The 27,430-nt window shown below is 48.7% G+C and overlaps 1 protein-coding gene and 1 pseudogene across 2 annotated transcripts in view; both read right to left on the bottom strand.

The window, feature by feature from the left end:
• Window positions 1-27,430, bottom strand: part of RPS6KA2 (ribosomal protein S6 kinase A2) — a 388,441-nt gene that overhangs the window by 342,932 nt on the left and 18,079 nt on the right. The window lies entirely within an intron of this gene.
• Window positions 1-27,430, bottom strand: part of LOC135232691 (small ribosomal subunit protein uS5-like) — a 45,408-nt pseudogene continuing 17,978 nt past the window's right edge.

The following is a 27,430-nucleotide window of genomic DNA, read 5'->3' on the forward strand; positions in this document are numbered from 1 at the left end:
TAGACGTAAAGTAGAAGGTCAGTGAAAAAGAGGAAGACCCTCAACAAGATGGATTGACACAGTGGCTGCAACAATGGGTTTAAACATAACAATGATTGTGAGGATGGCGCAGGACCGGTCAGTGTTTCATTTTGTTGAACATAGGGTCGCTATGAGTCGGAACCAACTATGCCATGCCATGCCATGCCATGCCATGCCATACTATAACAACAACTGTAACAGTGAAGTCTCAGCCAGTCCCCTTGGCTCAGGTCACTGAGTGGATGACCTCCTTTCCACTCACCGAGGCTCCTTAGTTCTGGGTCTTCCAGGCCTTTCTTCTTCTCTTCTGCACTTAAAGTGTCCTCAGCACCCTGTGCAGTGCCCGACACTTAGCAAGCCTACAGTTAATCTGCTTAACTACAGGGCATTTTTGGAGCAGCCACCAGGTGCCAAGCGTGTGGAGGATGGGGCTACAGGTGAGGAAGCAGCAGGCTGCCCGGCTCCCAGAGCTCATGGCTGAGGGGAAAGTGGGCACCTGTCCCGAGTTTCTGCAGTGATTCTTCAATCAATCCAAAATACAGAGTCATAATCTTCATAAACAAGAAAACTATTGCCAAAAACTGAATCCCACACACAGATGCTTACAAAGTATCATTTGGAAAGGGGGGTTATCATTTTAATTGCAATACTGGTTTTAACAAATTTATTTGAATTCTTATCAAAGTTTTAAAAATAAACACTGCAACAGGTACAGGTCAGGGCCGTCTCTCAGCTGAAATGGAAGGCAGGGACCAGCTGGGCAACGCCCGCAAGTTAAGAGAGGAGACACCTGAGCCCAGGGATGCCTGGTCCCAGGTAACGGTCTTGGTGGGGATGACCTGGAGCCTGGGTCCTGAGCTCTGGCTCTGGGTATCTCAACTCACACTGTCTTCTCTGTGACAGAGACCAAACCTGATTTTCATTAAGAACTTCCCACTGGTTCTCACGTTGCTGTTGTTAGCTGCTGTCAAGTCAGTTCTGACTCAAAATGACCCAACGTACAACAGAACGAAATACTGCCCAGTCTTCTGCCATCCTCACGATCGTTGCATATATGAGCCTATTGTTGTAGCCCCTGTGTCAACCCATCTCGTTGAGGGTCTTATTCTCTTGCCCTGACCCTCTACTTTACTAAGCATGATGTCCTTCTCCAGGGACCGGTCAATCCTGATAACATGTCCAAAGAACATGAAATAGTCTCCCCATCCTTGCTTTATGGGGCTTTCTGGCTACACTTCTTCCAGGACAGACTTGTTCATTCCGCTGCCAGTCCATGATGTATTCAGTGTTATCTGCCAACACCGTAATTCAAAGACCTCAGTTCTTCTTTGGTCTTCCCCATTCATTGTCCAGCTTTCACGGGCATGAGGTGATTAAAAATATCATGGCTTGGGTCAAACACGCCTTAGTCTTCAAGGTGAGTTCTTTGCTTTTTATCACTTTAAAGAGGTCTTTTGCAGCAGATTTGCCCAGTGCAATGTGTCATTTGATTTCCTGACTGTTGCTTCCATGGGCATTGACTGTAGATCCAAGTAAAATGAAATCCTTGACAACTTCAATCTTTTCCCTGTTTATCATGATGTTGCACATCGGTCCAGTTGTGAGGATTTTTGTTTTCTTTATGTTGAGGTGCAATCCATACTGAAGGCTGTTGCCTTTGATCTTCATTAGTAAGTGCTTCAAGTCCTCTTCACTTTCAGTGAGCAAGGCTGTGTCATCTGCATATCTCAAGCTGTTAATGAGCCTTCCTCCAATCCTGATGCCCCGTTCTTCTTCATATAGTCCAGCTTCTTGAATTATTTGTTCAGCATCCAGATTGAATAGGTATGGTGAAGGGATACAACCCTGACACCCATCTTCCCTGATTTTAAACCACGCAATATCCCCTTGTTCTGTTTGAAGGACTGCCTCTTGGTCTAAATACAGGTTTCTCATGAGCAAAATTAAGTGTTCTGGAATTACCATTCTTCTCAATGGTATCCATAAATTGTTATGATCCACACAGTCGAATGCCTTTGCCTAGTTAATAAAACACAGGTAAGCATCTTTCTCGTATTCTCTGCTTTCAGCCAGGATCCATCTGACATCAGCAATGATATCCCTCATTCCACGGCCTCTTCTGAAACCCGCTTGAATTTCTGCAGTTCCCTGTCGATGTACTGCTGCAACAGTTTTTTGAATGATCTTCAGCAAAATTTTACTTGCGTGTGATATTAATTATGTTGGTTCACATAAAACTTAGTTATTCGAAGGTATGCTAGTTTTCCTTAGCTGATAAAAACACACTAATCTCAATAAAGCTTCTGACCTGCCTGCTGTTACTCTTGCTCACTGGGGTCGTGTATCCACCAATCCTCCTTAACCTCGGAGTGGCTTTTCCTCAGAGTATTCCCATAATCAGCAGCTAGTGTTCTCTTTTCTGAGGAAGCCACAAGGAGCTGGAGCAAGAGTGACAAGATCCACCTCCTATTCGCACCTGATATATACACACCACAACAGACGACGGAATTATTCTGCTGAAATTTGAAAGAACTGAAAATAAAGGTGTGTATTTATATCCTATTTTTATGATATATTATCATTACTATTATGTAGAGTCCCTAAGTGCACAGCTGCTAACCAAAAGGTTGGAGGTTCAAGTCCACCAGAGGTGCCTTGGAAGAAAGGCCTGGTGATCTTCTTCCAAAACATCAGCCACTGAAAACCCTGTGGAGCACAGTTCTACTCTGACACACGTTTGTCCCCTTGAGTCAGAGCTGACTTAATTCGCAAGTGGTATTATGACATACACTATTACAAACACAGACACACCTGCAATGGGATATCAACTGTAGTGTGTTATTGGACTTCAGAGGTTTGGAAGATGGCTCTTGCTCAGGTCTACCCTGGATGCTGGGATACTCCCTGTGACAGCCTTGCTCCTAGGGGCTCGGGGGTGGAGTGACTCAACATTACCTGTAGCAATGTTGTCAGAAGAAAGAGTCAGGGATTTCCAAGAGGCAAAGTCAGCCTGAAGGGGAAGAAAACAGCTTGAAAAATGAAAACAAGAGAACAGACCACAGGCTTGGTGTGCAAGTGTTTAGGATAGAGGACAGGTGGAAGGCATGGGTAGCACTGGCTGGCTGCCCCAGAGACATGCTCCCCAAACACGGCCCCTCATCAGACTCCTTCGGTGCTCCAGAGACATGCTCCCCAAACATGGCCCCTCGTCAGATTCCCTGGGTGCTCCAGAGACATGTTCCCCAAACATGGCCCCTCATTAGACTCCCTGGGTGCTCCAGAGACATGCTCCCCAAACATGGCCCCTCATCAGACTCCTTGGGTGCTCCAGAGCCATGCTCCCCAAAGGTAGCCCCCCATCAGACTCCCTGGGTGCTGCAGAGCTGTGCTCCCCCAATGTGACCCCTCATCAGATTCCCCAGGTGCTCCAGAGACATGCTCCCCCAACACGGCCCCTCATCAGACTCCCCTGGGTGCTCCAGAGCTGTGCTCCCCAACATGGCCCCTCATCAGACTCCCCTGGGTGCTCCAGAGCTGTGCTCCCCAACATGGCCCCTCATCAGACTCCCCCGGGTGCTCCAGAGCTGTGCTCCCCAAATGTGGCCCCTCATCAGGCTCCCCCGTGTGCTCTAGAGCCATGCTCCCCAAAGGTGGGCCCTCATCAGACTCCCTGGGTGCTGCAGAGCTGTGCTCCCCCAATATGACCCCTCATCAGATTCCCCAGGTGTTCCAGAGACATGCTCCCCCAACATGGCCCCTCATCAGACTCCCCTGGGTGCTCCAGAGCTGTGCTCCCCCAACATGGCCCCTCATCAGACTCCCCTGGGTGCTCCAGAGCTGTGCTCCCCAACATGGCCCCTCATCAGACTCCCCTGGGTGCTCCAGAGCTATGCTCCCCAACATGGCCCCTCATCAGACTCCCCTGGGTGCTCCAGAGCTGTGCTCCCCCAACATGGCTCCTCATCAGACTCCCCTGGGTGCTCCAGAGCTGTGCTCCCCACCATGGCCCCTCATCAGACTCCCCCGAGTGCTCCAGAGCTGTGCTCCCCAAATGTGACCCCTCATCAGACTCCCCAGACCTTATTCCAGAGAGTCAGACTCCACATAGTCAGCAGAGTGCCCAGAAATCGGAATTTAGACTCCCCAGCAAACCAAGGTGCCTCAAGAGACCTCTGCCCCAGTGGAAGCTGCAGTGGTTAAAAAGAAATCACTACTGGGGTGTGGCCGAGCAAATGGCTCCCTCCGTCCTCTCAGCTCTCTGCTCAGACGCTATGGGGGCAGCCGCGGTCCAGCAGCAGGATCCTCGCCTCCCAAGTGGGAGACCCAGGTTTGATTCCTGGCCAAGGCAACTCATGCAGAGCCACTACCCATCTGTCAGTGGAGGCTTTGGTTGCCATGGTGCTGGACAGGCTTCGGTGGAGCTTCCAGACAAAGAGGAGCTAGGGAGAAGTAGGGAGAAAGGCCTGGTGATCTACTTCTGAAAACCAAACGATGAGAAACCCTATGGAGCACAGCAGTCTGACCAGCAGCATGTCACGGGGAGGTGCAGGGCCGGGCAGCGTTTGTTCCCTGTGTGTGAGGACATCATGTGTCTGCAATCGATGAGACGGCAGCTAACCACAACACACTAGTCTTTATGATTCCTCCGAAAATATTAAAGTTGAAAGAAAAAACTTCTTGGGAATATTTCTTTCCATTGGGATAAAGGAGCCCTCAGAAACATCCGAAGTCCACCCCAAAACCAGCGTTGCGTGGGATCTAATTACTGGAGGCACACTCCAGACCTTGGCCAGCCACTCCGTAGGACGGGACCTTCCTCAGGCCACATGACTCCCAGCTCAGTGACCCGGGAATGATCAGACCCGATCTTGGAGTTGTTATGGGAGTCAACGTGGTTTGAAAAAGAGACACCAGCGCCACTCAGCAAGCATTCGCTGTCCTTTGTTCCAGGCTATTGAGTATTCGATAGTAATTAAGGCACGGGGTCGCCCGTGGGGGCATTGCCACCCGGGATGGAAACAGCACATAAAAAGGTGACTCTGGTCCACGGCATTAGATATGCATACAGGCACACGCGGGGGCGCGGTGCAGGGGACCTCCTTCAGAAGGGATCATCGACCTCAAAAGGAAGAGACTCACCCCGTCGTCTCAGGATGCTGAGAAGCTAGTGTTGTAAACTGAATCGTGTCTGCCGCCTCAAAAACATAACCCCTGTTCCTGTAAATGTGGCCCTGTGTGGAAATAGGGCCAGTTAACGTGAGGTCACGCTGGAGTAGGGTGGGTCCTGCTCCTGTTTCAGTGGTGCCCTACAAAAGGGGAGCGGAGACACAGAGAGACAGAGGGAAGATGCCAGGTGAACACACCTCTACAAGCCAAGGAACACCGGGGGCCGCCAAAGTCAGGAGGGACAAGGAAGGATCCTCCCTGAGAGCCTCCAGAGGGAGCGCAGCCCTGCATTTGGGCGTCTGGCCTCGGGGGCTGAGAGGGAATGAAATCCTGTGGTTTCACGGCATCCACGTTGTGGCACTTTGTTACCGCCGCCCGAGGATACCAACATAGTAAGTGATGCAAAAACAGACAAGGACACAATGTTAAGAGGGAGTCGGGAAGTTGAGGTAACCTGACAGATGACTTCATTTTCTCAGACAACAGGAGATGAGGTCACCCCCAAGAAGCTGGGTAGGGCCTTGAAGAGGGCGAGGAAAGTCAAGGACAGCCACTGACAGCAAGGAGGGATGTGCCCCAGGAGCCTGAATGATAACCCAAAAAACCCGCTGCCGTCCGGGTGACTCTGACTCACAGCGGCCTGTAGGGCAGAGTAGAACTGCCCCATAGGGTTCCCAGCAAGCAGCTAGTGGATTCGAACTGCCGAACTTTTGGTTAGCAGCTGAGCTCTTAACTATTGTGCTACCAGGGCTCCTAAACAATGATAAAAAAACAATGATAGACACTCCCAATTCTTATTTTCAGGACTATTTTCTGCTAGCTCCACTTAACAGCAGGAGTCTGTAGGTGGCACAGTTCATGTGCTCAACTGCTAACTGAGAGGTTGCAGGTTCGAGTCCACTCAGAGGTGCCATGGAAGAAAGGCCTGGCCATCTACATTCAGAAAATCTGTCCTGAAAACCCTACAGAGCCCAGCTCTACGCTGACACACACACGGTCACCAGGAGCCGGAGTCGACCGCACGGCACCAGCCTGGGGTTTTGGGTCCATTTATAGCACTTTGAGCATCCGTGCCACTTACTTTTCTTTTTTCCCCTTTAGCACAGGTCTAAGGTTTTGACACCAACCCACTGCAGTGTGTGTTTAAGGTGAAGTGGGTTACAAACGAGGAAGCTTTCTCCCTAAGGGCCGCCTACTCAAACGGAAGATAAACGGGTTCGCCTCTCCAGAGCCAGACTTGGGGAAATAAAGGTAACGCACCAGCAGTTACGTCGACACCTCACGGCCCAGTGGTGTGTAATTATTTTGTGCTCACAAGCAGTGTTTGGTATTTGTAGAGTAATTAGAAGGTTCTAGCAATCAATTCTTTTCTACGCCAATTAAAACACTCAGCTATTATTCATTTAAGCCTTAAACAAATGAATGGATTTAACCCCGGGTATCTGGCCCTGACAACGTAGCAAGTGTAATGGATGCCATGTTCGTTTTTCCGGGATGGGGCGCTCCCTCAGGAGTGCGGTCTGCTGGAAGCCGGCCTGCCTGGAACCCGAGGCCCAGCCACGGCGGAGCCCTGCCGTGTTTATTCAAAGACAGCTTCTCCAGGGGCATTTAAATATTTTATAGATTTGTCTCATGAAATAGTAAAGAAACTCAGAACAACCTCACTTGTCTGATGACAGCCTTTTCATAAACAGAATGATAAAGTATCGCAGACTTTGCAAGCTCAGATTGCCTGGTTATGCAGTTAGTGAAACATTACTCAGATGGGGACGGGTCTCTGATTAAAACCACAGAACCATGCCTCTGTCTTGTGCTACCACTTGCGTGAGATCCAGTTTCTGGATCTATGATTCATGGTCTGAAGATCTTAGGTTAAATTGCCATCAATCTTCAAAGGCCTCTGAGAAGCCAGCAGCTTCACTTCTAGGCATGTGCAGTAGAGAGGCTCTTTGTACAAGGAATTATGTTGATTTGGTTATTTGCAAAAACAATTTAAAAAAGAAAAAGGGACTGACACAATCTAAGCATCAACAAATAAGTCAACTGATAAGCAATACTCTTGTGATGGGCCAAGAACACAAATCCCTTGGGGATGCTTCATAAGAAAGAGGCAGCATACTATGGACTGAATTGTGTCCCCCCAAAAGACACATTGAAGTCCTAACCCCTCTACCTGTGAACGTGACCCTGTTATCAGTTAACATGTGGACCGGTAAACAACATCATGGTATGAGGAAGAAATTGAAGTTGTCAGTGCTTTCACTCTACTTGAATCAATAATCAACATCCATGGAAGTGGCGCTCAAGAAATCAGATGACATATTACATTAGGCAAATCTGCAAAAGGCCTCTTTAAAGTGTTAAAAAGCTAAGATGTGCCTTTAATGACTAAGGTGCACCTGACCGAAGCCATGGTCTTTTCAGTCACTTCGTGTGCATGCAAAAGCTGGACAACGAATAAGGGCGAGCAAAGAAGAAGTGATGCATTCGAATTGTGTTGTTGGCAAAGAATATTGACTATACTACGGGCTTCCAGAAGAAGGAACAAATCTGTCTTAGAAGAAATACAAACAGAATGTTCCTTGGAAGTGAAGATGGCGAGACTTGGGCTCACTTACTTTAAACATGTCATCAGGAGAGAACAATCACTAGAAAAGGACATCCTATTTGATCGAGGGTCAGCAAAAATGAGGGAAACCCTCAGTGAGATGGACTAACAAAGCCACAGCAATGTGCTATCATACAAAGATCATGAAGATGGCCCAGAGCCTGGCAATGTTCCCTTCTGCTGCATATAAGGTCGCCACGAGCTGGAGCCGACTGGATGGGAACTAACAACAGCAATAAGTTGACGTGAAGTCCTAGTCAGGCTGAAGTAGGGAGGGTCCCCATCCCATCGAGGGGTATGTTGTAAGTGAGAACAGACAAGAAGGGTTAGACAGAAGAAGGGAGGATGGCCATGTGACAACAGCGGCAGAAGCAAGCCGAGGAATGCTAAGGACAGCAGGGACCCCCAGAAGTTAGCAGAGAGGCCTGGAATGGTTCCCCTCTGTCTTAGCCATCTAGTGCTGCTATAACAGAAATACCACAAGTGGATGGCTTTAACAAAGAGAAGTTTATTTCCTCACAGTAAGGTAGGCTAAAAGTCCAAACTCAGGGTATCAGCTCCAGGTGAGGGCTTTCTCTCTCTGTCGACCCTCTCGTCAGTCTTCCTCCAGAGTCGGAGCATCTTTCCTCAAGGACCCCGGGCCCAAAGGACACGCTCTGCTTCTGGTGCTGCTTTCTTGGTGGTATGAGGTCCCCTGTCTCTCTGCTCCCTTCTCTCTTTTATATCTCTAGAGATTGCCTCAAGGCACAATCAATCTTGTAGACTGAGTCCTGCCCCACTAACACAACTGCCGCCCATGCTCCCTCATTAACACCATAGAGGCAGGATTTACAAGTCACACAATACCAGGAATCATGGCCCGGCCATATGGATACACACAATTTTGGGGGGACATAATTCAATCCATGACACTCTCTCAATGAGGAACCGACACCGCTAACGCCTGATTTGGACTTGTAGCCTTCAGAGCGTGACACAGCACATTTCTGACATGCCACCCACTTTGTGGCATCTTGACATGGCAGCCCGAGGAAATGAAGACGCAGCACAGTGTATGATTTATGGGCACACATTGAACCCAACTGGATAAGGCCCTGGGTGTCTTGTTAAAAATATGTTTTGGAAGTTCTCAAAAGATAAAGAACATGGGAAAATTCCCTGACATCCAAGCCCACCAGTAAACGCAGAACAGTTGAGTTACTAGTTATTTGTCACCAAAAAGAGACTGAACAGGTACAGGTACTTCAGGAATAAAGCCTTTCAGTATGCTATTCTCCGCTTCACCATCGGGAAATCATTGGGGCTCATCGAGGTGAAGGCATTTGTACTTCACATCCTTCAAGCCAGGGCTGAAGGGATTTGTCTCAAAGGCACTCGGTCCACCGAGTCAGGGCTCTGTGCCGCTTTTGGGTGTCACTTCAAAGCAGGGATCTCCGCTGAGGTTTTCTCAAGAGCATCACAAAATCATTACCTACAGGAGGAGCACCTTGTAACTGCGTGCTGCTTGCACACCATGCGCAGGTGAGTTCCAGTAAAAATTCTATTTCTTGGCAAATTTCTTGTTATACATCTATGCTCACCACAATGAAACAAATACATTTTTATTTCTGTTGCCCCATGCATTGACTATCCTGACGGTATTAACAGCTCATACCCTGTAGCATTTTTCCTGTCCTTTTCTTGCTATTCCTTTTGATTTCTCCAATAAAATTTACGCAGACTCAAGAGTTATCTTTGTTAGGGTGCCATAGAGCTGATCCCGACTCATAGCGACCCCTTGTGACTGAGTACAACTGCCTGGGAGGTTTCCTAGGCTGTAATCTTTACGGGAGCAGAGCGCCAGGTCTTTTCTCCTGCAGAGCCTCTGGGTGGGTTCAAACTGCTGATGTTTTGGTTCACAGCCAAGGCTTGTGCACAGAATATCAGGTTGCATGCGAGGAGAAGGTCAAAACCACCCCTAATTTTTTCCAGGCCACAAAACTCCACTCCACAGTGGTAATAGTTCTGAGATACCATCAACTGTCTCTCCTTTCAAAACAACAGCCCTGCTTCCAGAAGGCTCCACAGGTTCCCTCCCCCACCCTGCCACAGCTCCGGTGGGTCATCAGCTTAGGAAGCTTAACAACGGCAGGGTGACTAACTGACGACGGGAATTTCAGAGGGAGCGGGAGAGGCTTTCTCCTTCCAGTTACAGAGTTCATGAAGCACAGCCTAGCTGACAAGTTATAATGGCAAGGGGAAATGAAAAGTACCTCCTGGCAGAACTGACAACATAGGAAGACCCTTGAAGACCTATGGCCCAGAGTGAAGACTGACTAAGGGGGCAAGGGAGGCGGGGAGAGATGGCAAGCCTTGTAGGGCCTCCGTTTCCTAACGGGGTGACAGAGTAAATACACAGAAAGAGCAGAGACACTTCCGTCACCCACCCCTACAGTGTTCTAGATTTTGGATTTCTGTGAAGTCCTGACTAAAACACAAGTTTTTCAGATCACTTCTTCTCAGTTCCCAACTATCGTGATTCATCTGTGCTTAATTGACAAAGAGAGAAGTTCCTGGGAGGTGTAAATGGTTAACGTGCTCGGCTGCTCACTGAAAGGCTGGAGGTTTGGGTCCATCCAGAGGCACCTTGGAAGAAAGACCTGGCAATCTACGTCCGAAACATCAGCCATTGAAAACCCGATGGAGCACAGTTCTATTCTGACACTTGTGTGGTCGCCACGAATCAGAGTCGTTGGCAGCTGGTTTTGGTTAATCTACAAAGAAGGCGGCTTCACTTTTAAATTCATTTAGGAAAAAACCTATCCAGGAGGCTGCCATCTTCTCATTACCTGCAGTCTGGTGTAGGAACTGGTACGTAACCACGGTTTGCTTTTTACTCTAAAAAGTGCTTAATTTTTCTCCCTTGGATCTCCAGGTGTGTGCAGCCAGCCAGCCACCTTGTGAAATGACTCAACGTTAGCTGTCGTATTTATAATGGGCATCACAGACAGTGAGAAATCTGTAAATCAGACAGCCACTTTACTCTCCAGAGGTGGGAAAGGGAACCCTGAGCATCCTCTTCACAAACTGTTAAATTAAGAACAGAATGGGACTTCCTAGAGAGGAAACGACTACTTAGTCCCGTACATCCACGAAGACAAACACTACACCAGGGCCTCTCTCGCCTTCCATGCCACTTCAGCACCACTCCCGGGCGGTCCTTCACCAGCCCCGGCCTGCCTCCTGGGGGTGTAACGGGCCCACCAGCAGTGATGAACTTGACAAAGGCTGCCTGCAAGGGATGGGGGGTTCCAGCAGAGCCTCCCTGGAGCAGACTGGGTGCTTCTTGGACTTTAAATGTTGGCCAGAAGCAGGAGGTTTTAGTCATCCTTACCCCGCTTCATCGGGTGACCTTGACACCAGAGAAACAGGGCCAAAGAATAACAAGAATCTGTTATTTCCTTTTGAGGATAGAGAAGCAAAGAAAGTCGTGCAAAAGGTTGTGCTTTGCTTTGAAAGGCATATCAGTGGGGTTCCACTTCTGGAGTTAAACATCACCGTTTTCCTCACTGCTCCTTGCCTCAGCTCAAGTCCTGGACACCCACCCCACCCCGATATCTGCTTATAGAACTCCTCCATTGTGGTTCCCACCTCCTGGTTCTCACCCCTGTGCAACCCCCTCCCCTAGAGCACGGGCTGAACCTAGTCTCTGGCAGCTAACCAAAAGAACATGGAAAGACAATGGAATGTTACTTTTGCAATTAGGTTACAAAAGACCCTAACTTCCCTCTTGCTAACCATCTACACCTTTCGCAGCTTGCACGCTTTGATAAAGCATGCTGCCATGTTGGGGAGGCTCAAACGTCAAGGAACTCAGGGTGGCTGCCAGATAGCAGACAGCAAGGAGCTGAGGCCCTCGGCCCAGCAGCCACGACAAACTAATCCTGCCAACACCCATGTGAGCTCAAGTCTTCGATGAGACCCCAACCTGGCCTGCGCCTCGACTGCAGACTGTGAGGGACCCTGAAGCAAAGGCCTCAGCTGAGCCATGCCTAGACCCTGGACTCACAGAACTGTGAGGTCATAAATGTCTGACATTTTAAGCCACTAAGTTTTCAGGCAATTTGTTACACAGCAACAGATAACAAATACACACATCTGTTAGTGCACTGTTCTGCCAGCCCCTTCTCCGTGGAAATGTCCCTACTGGAAGTACTGCTTCCCTCATCTGTACGTTCTCACAACCATGTCTGTCTTCTCCCCTGGTAATCATGGACTCACTGCCTTCTGGTCTGTGTCAGGCTTACCTGCCATATGGCCTTTGCTGGATTATAAGCTGCTGAGGGCACTGGTCCAACATCGTACTTGTCCTTCCACCCCTCGATGAGGCTGCACATGTGATCAGAACTCAAACAGCAGTTGAATTAATTTAGAGATAAAATACGTGCCTCTGTTTTTGTAAAGGAGCCCTGGTGGAGTGGTAGTTAAGAGCTATGGCTGCTAACCAATTTAGGGCTGGAGGAACACGGGCAATGGGCACATAGGGGCCATCCCCACAACGCTGGGAACAGCACCTCAACTCTCAATGTTAAGAAACTTGCTGAAAATAGCATATTCCCTGTTTAGCTGACCTCTAATTTAACCACAATTCTCTTTTGTTATACCCTATTTATTAATTTTTTATAAAGAAAAATAGCCTCATTGTTCTGATTATGAAAAAAAAGCACTATTTCTCATGGCAAAGAAATAGAAGCACACTCTTTCTCATTCTGAAAGAAATGGAAAATACAGAAAGGTATGTAAAGTAAAATAAAAACAGTCTGTAATGCCACCACTCAGTGAAAAGCGTTTTTAACATTGATGTCCTTCTATTGATGCAAACATACTCGTTCTTAAATAAAATAACGTTTTGGAATATTACTGTCTCATAGCCTGCCTTTTGCATTAAACACGTGGATATTGTTTTCCTATCAGTAAACATTTTGGATTCATAGTTATTTCATTGTTGAGTATTCTAATCCTTTAGAATTAAAGATTTTAGGTTGTTAGCAGATTGTTGTTATTATTATTATAAATAATACTACAGAAAGAGTGGCCATCTAGGTCAAGGTCAGAGAGTACCAGCAGGGGCTCCTGCTTCCACAGGACCTCCACGGTGCCCTGGAACCGGGCACAGCCCTACAAGCTCGACGTGTGTGGACTCTTACTGTCCCACAGCACTAGAGGTAGTTCTCAGTTTCCTTCCCGTTCTACAGATGAAAGAGAATTCGGCTTTCTTGGGCTAAAAAAATCCAGCATAACTGGATAGAGTGAAATCCACCAGGGAGAACACAAACTGTTTTACACAAAACTAACAGACACCAGCTTATAGAGTTCAAAAGAAAAATTGTGATGGAGAAACGGCTGATTCCAGCAATGGGATCCGCCATGGAGAACGTCCAAAGGCATTAGAGGTTATTCGTCAGGTTCCCACCTATGATTTCCACTAAATTCTCCTGAGCTTCATGCACAGGTGTTCAGTAAGAGCTCAAAAGCACGGATTTATATGTTTGCAAGATAAATGTTTGTGAAAAGACTTTCATGTTTGGAAATGGGAACAGTTGCATATGTGAATGCAAGCAATATTGCTTCGATAGTGTATGAAAAATTGAATTATTTTTAAAGAGGGGGAAAAGCTCCCTAACATCGGAAATAAAATTTACAAGAGTTAGCAGATATTTATAAAACTCATGACAAGCTAAGTGTCTGTGGGTGAGTCATGCAGATTTAACTTGTCTAAACTCTTGCCTTCAATGGCTTTAACATTTCCTCTTTTCCTTAACATTTTTCACAGTGCTCTTGCATATTTAAATAGTTCTAAATCTGCAAGTCACTTCAACACTACAGTGCAAAAAAGCTTTAAGCAGATAAACTTAGAGATATAAACCCCAAGAAGTTCACTAGGCATACCCGCTGCCGTTGAGTCAATTCTGACTCGCAGAGACCCTGTAGGACAGAGTAGAACCGCCCCATGAAGGTTTCCTGACTCACAGAGACCCGGTAGGACAGAGTAGAACTGCCCCATGAGGGTTTCCAAGGCTGTAATGTCAACGGAAGCAGATCACCAGGTCCTTCTCCTGCAGAGTGGCTGGTGGGTTTGAAGTGCTGACATTTCAGTTAGCAGCTGAGCCCTTAACCACTGTGTCCCCAGGGCTCCTTCCACTAGACATACTTGAACACATATGTTAGGCCAAAAGCATGACCCTAAACATTTGTGATCCATGAGGTTTCTCAAGTTTTACAAAGCAAATATGTCACTGCGGACTGCAGGGCGTCTGACCCAAGCCGTGGTATTTTCAATCTCTTAATATGCATGTGAAAGCTGGACAAAGAATAAGGAAGACTGAAGAAGAATCAATGCATTGGAAATGTGGTGTTGGAGAAGAATATTAAATATACTATGGGCTGCCAGAAGAATGAACAAATTAGTTTTAGAAGAAATACAACCGGAGTATTTCTTAGAAGTAAGGGTGGCGAGACTTTGGCCTGCTTACTTTGGACACATCATCAGGAAAGATCAATCACTAGAAAACGACATCATGTTTGGTAAAGTAGACGCAAAAATGAGAGAAACCCCCAATAAGATGGATTGACACATTGCTGAAACGATGGACTCAAACATACCAATGATCATGAGGATGGAGCAGGACCAAGCAACGTTTCGTCCCGTGTTACATGGGGTTGCCATGCACTCGAGCCTGTTGTTGTTGTTAGGTGCTGTCGAGTCAGCTCTGACTCATAGCGACCCTATGCACAACAGAATGAAACACTGCCCGGTCCTGCGCCATCCTTACAATTGTTGTTATGCTCGTTGGAGCCTACGCAATAGCAACATCAACAATAAAACATTTGGGAAAGTATTTCAGCTTCCTATTAGGAAATCCCTGTTACAGCATTACCTTCTGAAAACTGGGCTCTGGCTCTTAATTTGTGAGCCGACAGGCTGGGCTGGAAGTTGATCTGCTGCATTGTCTAAGGCTCGCCCTGTGGCCATGTCATGCCAGCCCAAGAGTAAACCAAAAAAGCAAACCTGCTGCTGTCAAGTCATAGCGACCCTACAGGAGAGAGCAGAACTGCCCCATAGAGTTTCCAAGGAGCACCTGGTAGATTCGAACTGCTGACCTTTTGGTTAGCAGCTGTAGTTCTTAACCACTGTGAGACAGATATAGATCTAGACATAGACATAGTCATAGACGTAGACGTAGACATAGACAGAGACAGAGACACAGACATAGTCATAAAGACATAGTCATAGATATAAAGACATAGTCAGAGACATAGACAAAGACATAGACATGGACACAGACATAGATACAGAGACATAGACGTAGACACAGAGACATAGACATAGGCATAGACATAGTCATAGACGTAGATGTAGACGTGGGCGTAGACGAAGTTGTAGACGTAGATGTAGATGTAGACATAGACACAGACATAGTCGCAGACATAGATGTAGACAAAGGCATAGACATAGACGTAGACAGACACAAAGACATAGACATAGTCACAGACATAGACATAGACAAAGACATAGTCATAGAGTAGACGTAGACATAGACATAGATAGAGATCTACCACTTGTTTGTCAAGTTCGTCATACTGTGGCGCCTTGTGTGTTGCTGTGATACTAGAAGCTATGCCACGGGTATTTCCACATACTAGCAGAGTCACCCATGGTGGACAGATTTCAGCAGAGCTTCCAGACTAAAACAGACTAGGAAGAAAGGCCTGGTGATCTAATTCCAAAAATTAGCAATGAAAACCCTATGGATCACAGCCGAACATTGCCTGATATAGTGCTGGAAGACGAGCCCCCTAGGTTGAAAGGCACTCAAAATACACAGTGGCTACAACAATGGACTTAGACACACCAATAATCATAAAAATAGCGCAGGACCAGGACGTTTTGTTCTGTTGTACAGGGTGTTGCCATGAGTTGGAGTCTACTCGACAGCGACTGACAACAACAATGTATATAGATCTGCGTATCTATACATGTCTATGTATATCTGCATGTGTGTGTGCGTGTACACACCTTATTGGCTCTGTTTCTACGGCGAACCCTAACACAGGTGCACAGACACACTTGTACGCAGGATAGGAAGGTGCATGTACGCCATACTCATGTCATTTATCCCTCACTCACTCACTCACCCTCCTCTTGAGCACTCTATTTCTGTCCTTGCTTTGTTTTTCTCCAGAGTTTATCACTCCCACATAAGGTCGCCATGAGTCGGGACCAACTCAATGGCAACTGATAAAAAAAAAAAAAAATAGAAACGAAATATTCCTCCAAAGACAATTCTGATGACAAAAAAAGGACAAGAAAGTGCAATTACACTGGCTACCCAAACTAGTATTTCTTTACTGTGTTTGCGTGTTTCTCCCGGGCCAGACGATCTAAACTGTGCTGGCCAGTCTGTCAGGTCGGCGCCTTGGGGCCACCAAGCTGTCACCCCCAGGAGGAACCTCACGGAGAAGCCTCGCGGCCAGCTCCGTCTGAGGATCAGAGCTGCCATGGTGGCCGATGGCGGGCACTGACTGTGACACCCGCGCCCCGCAGGAGAGAGCCCCAGGAGTCTGCAGGGCTGGCAGCTAGGCCACAGGCCTGGGGGTAACGACCGCTCCCAACGGGCAGAGCTGTTTGTGGACATGCATGTCAGTGCACACACAAGCCTGGCGGGCACTCGGCGTGCTCTACCTAACACCTGTCTTCTCCAAGACCAAGGTGGAGTCCAAATGCATCTCATACGTTCACCACTCGCAAAGCCACAGTTTTAAAGTATGTGACATAAAATAGCTGGACGTGCTCTCAATCCTGCTGCATTTGCACACTCAGCCCAGCTCTGGCCTCAGTTGCTATAACAACTTCACTGTTTAATCTACAGAGAGCTGATTACACCGTCCTGCACCCCGGGGACACCATTACCATGCCTGTAGCCCTGCAGTTCACTGAGACACGCAGAGAGAGACACAAGAATGTGAAGGCAGTTTATCCATCTGGCTAACTGGCAGGCACCTCAGGTGCCGCGGGCTGAACCCTCGTCTCCTCCCTTCCCCTTTTTACTCCGATGACATCAATAACAAGGGCAGCATTGGTTCAGCGGTGGGATGCTCGCCTTCCATGCAGGGACCCACGGTGGAATCCCGGCCACTGCACCATCTGTCAGTGGAGGTCTGTGTGTTGCTGTGATGCTGAGCAAGGTTCAGGGGAGCTTCCAGACTAAGACGGACTAAGAGGAAAGATCGGCTAGCAAAAACCCTGTAGATCACAATGGTCCCACCTGCAAGTGATGATGGGGATAATGGAGGATGGGGCAGCACTTTGTTCCATTGTGCGTGGGGTCACCATGAGTCAGTGGTTGACTCACGGCAGCTAACAACAACGAGCTCAATAACAAGCCAGGCCGGCATGGGCCCGACCTTCAGCTTGTCCCCAGGACACACATGCCATGTCCCTGGGGCAACAGAAACTCAGAGTGAGGAGACACGAGACGCTGAAAGGACATTTCCTTCCACTCCAACTCTCAGTACTTCCTGGCAGCACCTGTCCACCATTGACCCCCAGCATCAGTGCTGGCACCCCAGACACCACGGGTGCTCACAGCTCGATGTGTCCCAAATCCGTCACCAAGGGCCCGAGTCCTACCAGGAGCTCCTCTGTTGAGGATCAACATCCCAGCAAAGGCACCAGACCACGGCCTCGCACCCGTGCTGTGTGTAACGATACGCCACTCACCGACCTGCGTTTTCCTCCTCAAGAGCTCTCCACGGACATCGGGCCCTGAGGCCACGCTCGGCACCCAGGGCCAGTGCAGGGGCCCTTTGTCCTCTGACAGGGAGATGAGGGCGCCGTCCACGGGGAGCACATCCCCCTCAGAGACTGGGGACATCCAGCTGTCGAGGTGCTCCTGGCCGCGCCACGCTGCGCGGCGGGGGTGGGCCATGGCCCCTCACTGCAGACACCTGGCTGCCGACGCTGCTGTTACCACGGGCTGGCTGAGAGAAGGCGGGGAGGCAGCGCCCTCTGGGTAACAACCGGTCCCGGGGGGCATTTCCCTCCTCCAAACATGACTCTGGCACAACAGGCTGAAGGCCAGGGTCCCTCGGCTTCCTGAGGAGAAAGTCCAGGCAGGCGCAGGGGCAGAGGCAGGGATGGTGAGCACCAGGAATGACCGCTGCAAGGCCCAGGCTGGTGGCCACACAAACAGGCATTCTCCACGATGGACAGCAGGGTGGCCGGAGCTGGCCAGAGCCCTCTGCTATGCCCATGATGAAGCATGATACCATCTTGTATCAGGGCCACCTTCGCGGTACCAGGGCTAGGACTCCCGCACACATTTTGGGGACACCATTCAGCCCACAGCAGTGCCCACAATGGTGGACTTCGTGAGCCCAGTGGAGGTGGGTGTGCCCGGCCGTCTGTGCCCATGCCTGTAACACCCAGGCAGCCCTCAGAGAGCGGCATCCCACTCTGGTCAGAAACTCCCTGCCTGAGGAGACACTGTCCTGGGGAGACTGACCTTTCTCCATTCCCCACCTCCCCCTGGTACACTCTGCAGAGTAAGGCCGGGGCAGGGCAGGTGGGCTAGCAGAGGATCTAGTGGGAACACACACAGGGTATCAGGGCACCGGGAGGAGGTGGGGGGAGGGTGGCACTGTGTGGCTTGTTCTGTAGCACAGATGCTGGGCTTGCTCCAGGAAAGACGCCTGGGCCCCCACACCCAGCACCACAGAGAGGGGCCCCCACAGCCAGTGCCAGAGAAAGGGGTCCTCAGACCCAAGGTCACAGTGAGGGGCCCCACACCCACAGTCACAGGGAGAGGCCAGTGCCAGCGCTCTCTGGAGGCCACATTCACATCTCTGAGCCCCTTTCTTCAAGCCACGTGATGGTTGTTTGTTTTTGTGGGAGGTATACTGATGGGCAAGTGGCTCCTGCTGAAGGAGGGCACCCCCATCTCTTCCTCAGCTTCTGTCCTGCATAGGAGACACTGTCCACTCACCCTCCATGCCCCGGTTCACCGAGTCTCTCCACGGCCCTTGAGGCCCCCGTCTCACACACACACACCACGTATACATGCACACATAACACAACACACACAACACACATGTATACACCACCACAACACAGCATACACATACACAGAACACACACAACACATGAACACAACACACACAGCATACACATGCACACACCAGATGAACAACGCACATGTACACATGCAACACAACATACAAATTCACACATACCACATACAACACATGCACACACAACAGACACACCCACACACCATATACAACATATACACGCCATACACACACCATACACACCACACAGGCACCACACACACACACCACACATGTCCACACAACATTGACATGTTCCACACCATACACATCACACACACAACACATGCAGACACAAGACACCCACAATATAGACACACACATCACACATAGAACACACATATACACATTCACAACACACACATACCACACACACAACAGACACACCCACACACCATACACAACACATGCACACACAACATAGACCATGCCCCCACACCATATACAACATACACAACACACACACGCATACATCACACACACACCACACACGCACAGACAACACAATGGCGCAGCTGCAGCCTGTGACACTGTGACACTCACGGGGCAGAATCACAGCTCAGAGTGAAGCAGGAGGGACAGGCTTGCCCTCAGGCCTCCTGGGGAGAAGCTGAGAGGAGGAAGTCCCCACCTTGCACCCCGGTGACGGACAGCAGACAGTGGGATGAAGCTCTCCCAAGTCCACTGCAGAAAGGGAGGCTGCTGAGCACACTGGACCCGCAGGCCTGCTCTGGACACCACAGGCCCACCCTGCCTTTGTACAGTTGAAATACCAAATGCCGTCAAGTCAGCCCTGACTCATGGCAACCCCACAGGTGTCGGAGTCAGAGCTGCTCCACAGGGTTTTCAATGGCTGAGTGTTCAGAAGGCCTTTCCTCCAAGGCACCTCTGGGCTTTTGGTTAGCAGACGAGTGCTTAACGTTTGCCAGGACTCCTTGGACAGGTAACCGAGCATCTCTCTCTGTAAGCTGGAGAGAACAGACAGGCTCCCGCCTCTGTGATGAGCACACCAGTTAGTTCACAGAGCACATGGGCACAGAGCCCTGAAGGCAGAGCACGCTTGGAACACATTAGTGCCCTCTGTCCTCATTCAATGTCACAAATGGGCCAGGAGCCCCGGGAGGCCGGCCGACGCGTGGAGACCACGAGGCCTCTCCCTTCCTGCACGAGTCACTGCAATGCTTCCCCAGTCACGCTCGGATTTCTAACGACCTGCACCCAACTTCCGCACTAAGTATGTCAGTATGTTTGTACGTGCAGGGGCAGGTTAACCAGTAATGCACCAGCTTGCTCGGAGCAAGGTACACACGGGCTTCACTGTACTTACTTGCTAATCTGTGGTGAGCAATTTCACATGGGTTTCACCATGCCTGTCACGTTGTCGGGGACAGGTGAAAGTGTGCACTGCAGACTGGTGGGAAAGCACAATTGAGCCCGTGTGTGCCTTGCTTATTGGGTAATCCGACCCTTGTGCATGTGTTGAGGGGACATGTGGCCGTACTCCGTGCCCTTTCTGAGCCCCACAGGCTCTGGGTGCCAGGGGAGAAGCAGTGCGCTCTCTATCTGGTGCCTGAATCTACCGGAGCACCAAGATGCATTTTCTGAGTTTTTTTACCACGTCCAGGACCGTGCTCCAGGCGGCAGGAGTCACTCTGCCCCGTAAGGTGCTCCAGGTGTAGAGGCCTGGGCACAAGTCACTGATCAGAGCCCGGGGCTGGGCAAGGCGTGCAGCCAACGTCCTGGAGAGAGCAGTTCTGAGGTCGGGGGCTCCCTGCACTGGGGTGTCCATGTGGGGCCCTGGAGAATAGCTGGAGTTCTCACAGAGATGCCAGTGGGCTAGGCCAGAGGGATTTGCTCCAAGCAGAGGCATGAAGGAGTCTACAGAAGAAAAAGGGTGCTCCCGGGCGGCAGTGCCCTGTGGGGTGCTGTGTGTGCTCTGTAGAAGTCTGCCCCGCCCTGGTCAGGGCCCCGGCTCCCGGCAGGGTGGGGGCTGGGGTACTCGTTCCTTGTGTTTATGCCCCACTTAGTTCCAAAGAAGACAGAAATGCCCACAAAAACACAAACAAGACCTCCAGAATGCAGGCCCCCAGGGGCAAAGGTCCATCAGCCTCACTCCTGCGGCTGCACACTGAGCCTGGTCTGCGACCAAGACCGCCCCGTGGGTGAGAACGGCTCTCTTGATTCTGGGTTATGTCTGGGGCTTGGGGAGGGGATTCTCTCTGCTGGCCTCGGTGTTGTGGGGTATGAACCAGGATGGAGCTGAGGCGGAAGAACTGGGCCTTCACAAGGAGCCTGGGAAGGAAGCTGGCTGGGTGAGCAGCAAAGACAGACAGAGTCCACGCCTGCCGTTTGTGAGCCACACAGATTCCCAGTCCTGCTCAAGCCAGTGGGCTGGACTTTGGATCCTTGCACCCTAATGAGTTTCAATGCTTTGTCAATTTGGTTATTTCATACAAACAGGTGCATTTGTGGTTAGCTGCTATGGAGTCGGCCCGACTCATGGTACAACAGAACAAGATGCTGCCTGGTCCTGTGCTGTCGCCATGATCGGTTGTGAATCAGACCGTTGCTCTCCGGAAGATTTTCACTGGCTGATTTTCAGAAGCAGATGACCAGATCTTTCTTCCTTGTCAGTCTTAGTCTAGACGCTCCACTGAAACTTGTTTGGCATCATGGCAATGGCATCATGGCGGAACAAAAGCCTCCACTGACAGACGGGGGATGGCCTTGCATGCGGTGCATTGCCTGGGAGCCAAACCCAGGTCTCCCACGTGGAAGGCAAGAATTCCACCACTGAACCACTACTGGGTGGTGCACGCTGTTAACACGCTCCACTGCTAACCAGAAGGTGGAGGTCTGAACTCGCCCGGAGGTGCTTCGGAAGAAAGGCCTGGGGATCTAACTTCCAAAAATCAGCCATAGAAAACTGTGTGGAGCACCGCTCAGCTCGGACACACTTGGGGCCTCGGTGCGTCAGGGTTGACTTGCCATGAACCAGGCTGGAAACAGACCCACAGTCTCCTGGAAGCCTAGAGAAGAAGCAGAATGGAGCTTCTTTCCTCGTCACAGTCAAGCCCAAGGAGCAAAGATAATCAAGCAAAGCAAAACCCACTGTTCTGCGAGACCCAAAGGACAAGAGGAGCGAGAAGGGGGAGGGGCTGGGGAACACCGGCGCCAGGGAGGTGGTCATTCATCCTTGCTTCCCTGTCCGGTCTGTATCGGGGTGTTAATACTTAAAATCTTGCTGTAAAGGCTGTATCACTGTTTCATGTGCATTTCCTAGAAATTAGACAAAATTCATACTTGTGATTTTAAATCAAGACTCATTTCTAACTATTTTAATTTTTTAGTACCCTGTGACCTTTCAGAAAGGGCCGGCCGGGCAAAGTGGACAGTGTTGAATGTTCGGGAAGACTCAGAACTCCTGAGAAGTAAGCCCATAAGACACCAGGATGGAGAGCTGGGGAGGCTCCAGCACACACCAGCTCTTCAAACCCTCAGCCAGAGATTCCAGGATGGGGGCACACACACGGGTCTCAAGAGGCGATGCAGAACAAACTAAAAGAGAAGTCTTATCTGATATGTTAGTAACAACATAGGGAGACAACTACTTCCAGAGGTAACATTAGCTAAACGTATCACTGAATATTTAAACGTATTCAAGGATGATGGATCCATAGTTGGTGATTAAGGTTATCACAGAAGAGCGTGATTCTTGGTGCTGGAGGCCGTTTACGCAAACCTTTCTATTATTACAGACAGAAAAACTGAGGACAACAGAGAGGAAGGCCATGGTTGCCCTTGGAGAGAGAAGCAAGGACTAGTTCTGCCCTCTGATTCCTACCCGACATTGTGTAACTGTGTGTTCCAGCTGCTCATGGTCTCGTGTTTGTCGTCTGTTCACTGCTTGACTGACTGATGAAGTTTGGACCAACAGATGGACACTCTTGGGTGATGTGTCACCTAAGACCTCGCCGGAGCCCTGTCCCTGACCCGAGCTTGAAGCCCTATATGTTTTGACCCTGCACCCCACCCCCCATCCACCAGTTTGTCGCACGGTGGTGGCTTGGAAGTTGCTATGATGCTGGCCACCAGTATTTCACATACCAAGCAGGATCACCCATGGCGGACAGGTTTCAGTGGAGCTTCCAGACTAAGATACGAAGAAAGGCCTGGCGATCTATTTCCGAAAATTAGCCAATGAAAACCCTGTGGATCACAACAGACCACTGTCTGACACAGTGCTGGAAGATAAGCCCTGGGTTGGGAGGTACGAAATCACAGTGGCCGCAAAGATGGATTCCAGCAAACCAACCATCGTGGAAACGGCACAGGGTTGGGTAACGCTCCATTCTGCTGTGTGTGGGGTCATCATGAGTCAGAGATGACCCGGTGGCAGCTAACAGTAACAGCCCTGCACCTGGAGCTACCGGCCACAGCACCTGTGGCCCATGTTGATTTACCAAGCAGCTCCCATAAGCAGTTTACTGTGTGGGTCAGTCACAGCAGAAGGCAGAAATAAAGATGCCTTCTCCCTTTTACGTGTCATTAAGAACAAGCAATTCTTTTGTGTAGTTACTGTTTCTCCATGAAGTGCTCAGTCCACTGCAGGCACAGGTAGCAGAGCACCTACCACCCAGGAACTGCCATCCTGCCACCTGCAAGCTTGCCGAGGGCAGGAACCCATTACCTGGCTCACGGTTGAGTCCTAGCGTGTAGTTCACACAAACTAAATGCTCAACAAATAAAGACGCGTGGGAGGAACGAGCAGCCTTCCTCAGGCGGTACAAGGGGACACCACCTGTGGTTACAGCCCAGCACTCAGCTGACCCGCTTTGTCTGCTTCAAACTAAATCCCTTGCAGATAAAATTTGGTCACAACTTCAGAAAGTAAACCTCTGTAAAGACCCAGTGATAGAGCTTAAAATCTCAGTTATGTTTTCCCAACATGAGCAGCCTTGATATTATCCATCTTGATATTTTCTGATACCCATCACCTTCTTGGCTAAAGAACAGCACACTGATGTTTCACTTCACTGTTTTTAAAAAAGCAGACCCACTAGCCACAGGCTTCTTCGTTGTAAGCAAACAAATCTGTGCCCCAGGGGAAAATATTTTACTACAAGCAGATGAATGAAGTCCAAATATTAGAAGTCCACAGATCTGAGATTAACAAGACACTTTAATTTAACCAGAGGCAGGGGTGGGTTATCCAACAGGCAAGGTAAGCACTGTACTTACCCTGCTTACCAGATCATCTGTAGTGAACGATTTCACGTTTTTCACCACATTAAAGATTCTGCTTCTAGGTATGGCTGGCATCTGTCTCTCGCCCAGCTCCACAGCACCTTCCTACAGAATCAAAGCCTCTTTTCACATTTATAATCCCTGACGGGGCAGATGACCCAGTTAGCAAGGTAAGCACAGGCTTACTTGTGCTTACTTACTAATCTGTAGGGAACAATTTCACAACAAAGATGTGGTGAAACCCATGTGAATTTGTTCACTACAGGTGATCTGGCAAGCAGGGTAAGCACCATGCCAACCTTGCCTATTGGATACTCCGCTCCTGACCAGAGGTTTTAAAGGTCGTGAGGATGACCTCAAACAGTTGAAGTCACGTGAATATATCATTCCGGAGCACTGTGTTGTTGTTAGTCATTGTCGGGTCGGCTCAGACTCAAAGCCACTTTATGCACAACAGAGCGGAATGCTGACCAGTCCTGCCCCAAACTGCTTATCCATTCTTTCCTGAGATGCTGCTGCCTTCTTACACTTTTTGACCTCCTCACCAAATTCCTCTGAAACTTCATAGCTATGGATTTCCTTTCAACAGAAATTTTCACTGATAAAATGGAAAAGAGAATCAATAAAATGACAAAAGTGTATTTACGGAATTATATTTTGTATCATTGCTGATGTCAGATGAATTTGGGCTGAAAGCAGAGAACACTGGAAAGAAGTTTATCTGTGTTTTATTGACTGTGCAAAAGCATTTGACTCTGTAGATCATAACAAATTACGGATAACCTTGCAAAGAACGGGAATTCCAGAACACTTATTGTGCTCATGAGGAACCTATACATAGACTAAGAGGCAGTAATTCAAACAGACAAGGGGATACTTTGTGGTTTAAAGTCAGGAAAGGTGTGTGTCAGGGTTGTATCCTTTCACCAGACCCATTCAATCTGTATGCTGAACAAATAATCTGAGAAGCTGGACTATAAGAAAAAGGACGGGTCATCAGGATTGGAGGAAGACTCATTAACAACCTGCGTTATGCAGATGACACAACCTTGCTTGCTGAAAGTGAAGAGGACTTGAAGCACTTACTAACGAAGATCAAAAGCCACAGCCTTCAGTATGGATTGCACCTCAACATAAAGAAAACAAAAATCCTCACAACTGGACCAATGAGCAACATCATGGTAAACAGAGAAAAGACTGAAGCTGTCAAGGGTTTCCTTTTACCTGGACCCACAATCAACACCTCTGGAAGCGGGAGTCAGGAAATTAAATGGTGCATTTCATTGGGCCCATCTGCTGCAGAAGACCTCTTTAAAGTGTAAAAAAGCATAGATGTCACTTTGAGGACTAAGGTGCGCCTGACCCAAGCCATGATATTTTCAATCGCCTCATATGCATGTGAAAGCTGGACGATGAATAAGGAAGACCAAAGAAGAATTGATACCTTTGAATTATGGTTTTGACAAAGAATACTGACTATACCATGGACTACCAGAAGAACCAACAAATCTGTCTTGGAAGAAGTGCAGCGAGAACGCTCCATAGAAGGGAAGGTGGTGAGACTATTTCATGTACTTTGGGCATGCTATCCGGAGGGACCAGTCCCTGGAGAAGGACATCATGCTTGCAAATTAGATGGTCAGAGAAAAAGAAGTAGACCCTCAAAGAGACGGACTGACACAGTGGCCACAACAACGGGCTCAAGCATAACAACAGTTGTGAGGATGGCAAAGGACAGGGCAGTGTTTCGATCCGTTGTTACACAGGGTCGCTAATGAGTAGAACTGGCTCGACGGCACCTAACAACAACAACAATCTTTACGAAAGCAGATCACCAGTTCTTTCCCCTGTGAAGTCGATGGATGGATTCGAACCACCAATCTTTTGGTTAGCAGTGAATGCTTAACCATTGTGCCACCAGGGCTCCACTTTAGAATAAATCAAAACCAAACCTGTTGCTGTCGAGTCAATTCTGACTCATAGCTATCCTACAGAATGGCGCAGAGCTGCCCCACAGGGTTTCCAAGGAGCGGCTGGTGGATTCAAACTGCTGAACTTTTGCTTAGCAGCTGAGCTCTTAAGCACTGCGCCACCAGGGCTCCTCACTTTAGAGTAGCTATTCCTAAATAACAGTCAATATACAATAGTTTTTTAAAAAACTCTTATTTGTATTTTTGTACACGTCTGAAAAGTGGTAGAAATTTGTCTCTATTTTATGTTTTTGATGCAATATAATTACATTTCTCCTCCCTGATTCCAGTAAAAACTCGCTCAACCTAGCTTTTATTATCTACCCAACTAAATTGTGGTATGTACCTTATATTGCAAAATAGGTGTGTACAATGCTGTTGGAGGCTTTTTCTTGTCCTATATTAAACCCAACATGTCCTATATTTATACGAAAGTCCCCCTTGGTGTTGTCAAACATGGCCTTGTTACACGTCTGCTCCCAACTCCCTTTCTGATATTACACCACATTGTAGAACATCAGACAAACGTGGACACCAGAAACCCCAGTGAGTGAGTAATGAATTCTCAGGAAAAACTCATTTAACTGTTGTTGTTACCAAAGCTTATCACCACACAAAAAACACATTTCAAATGTGTTACTTATTTAGATTTTGTTAAGGTGATATTATTATAATGAAGCTCTTACTATTACATGTAAACCCACTGTCCTTGAGTTGATTCCGACTCACAGCGACCTATAGGACAGAGTAGAACTGCCCTATGGGGTTTCCACGGAGCAGCTAGTGGATTAGAACTGCCAACCTTTTGGTTAGAAGCTGAACACTTAACCACTGTGCCACCAGGGCTCCACTACACGTAAGGTGGTTGTTAAATAGTCATCAATGTCTGTGAAACTGTGAGAATGCATGGAATTCATTCCTCCACGAGCTATCGAGCATTAGTAATGAACGTGGATCAAAGCTCTGGGATGCTGGAAGTGAGAACGCATGCTTGCCTGGAATTTTGAGAGAGACTGCTACCAGAAACCTAATCAAACACAAGAATGACGAGGAAACAAGGTTCTGGAAAATGTCTGTGCTCATGCTGTGGACTTTATCTGAAACCTCTCTTTTGCCTTCCCTTCCCCTTGTCACCCACCCAAGGCCCCATCCCCTACGAGGTCTCAACCCCTCATGGGGCATGTTACACATGGACTTTCATTGTAACTACTCATGGGTCAGTCTTGTCTCCTGGAACAGCTCCTCAAATATTGAAACTTGGCCTTACCTA

The sequence above is a fragment of the Loxodonta africana genome, chromosome 1, assembly GCF_030014295.1.
Source record: "Loxodonta africana isolate mLoxAfr1 chromosome 1, mLoxAfr1.hap2, whole genome shotgun sequence".
NCBI classification, from domain to species: domain Eukaryota; kingdom Metazoa; phylum Chordata; class Mammalia; order Proboscidea; family Elephantidae; genus Loxodonta; species Loxodonta africana.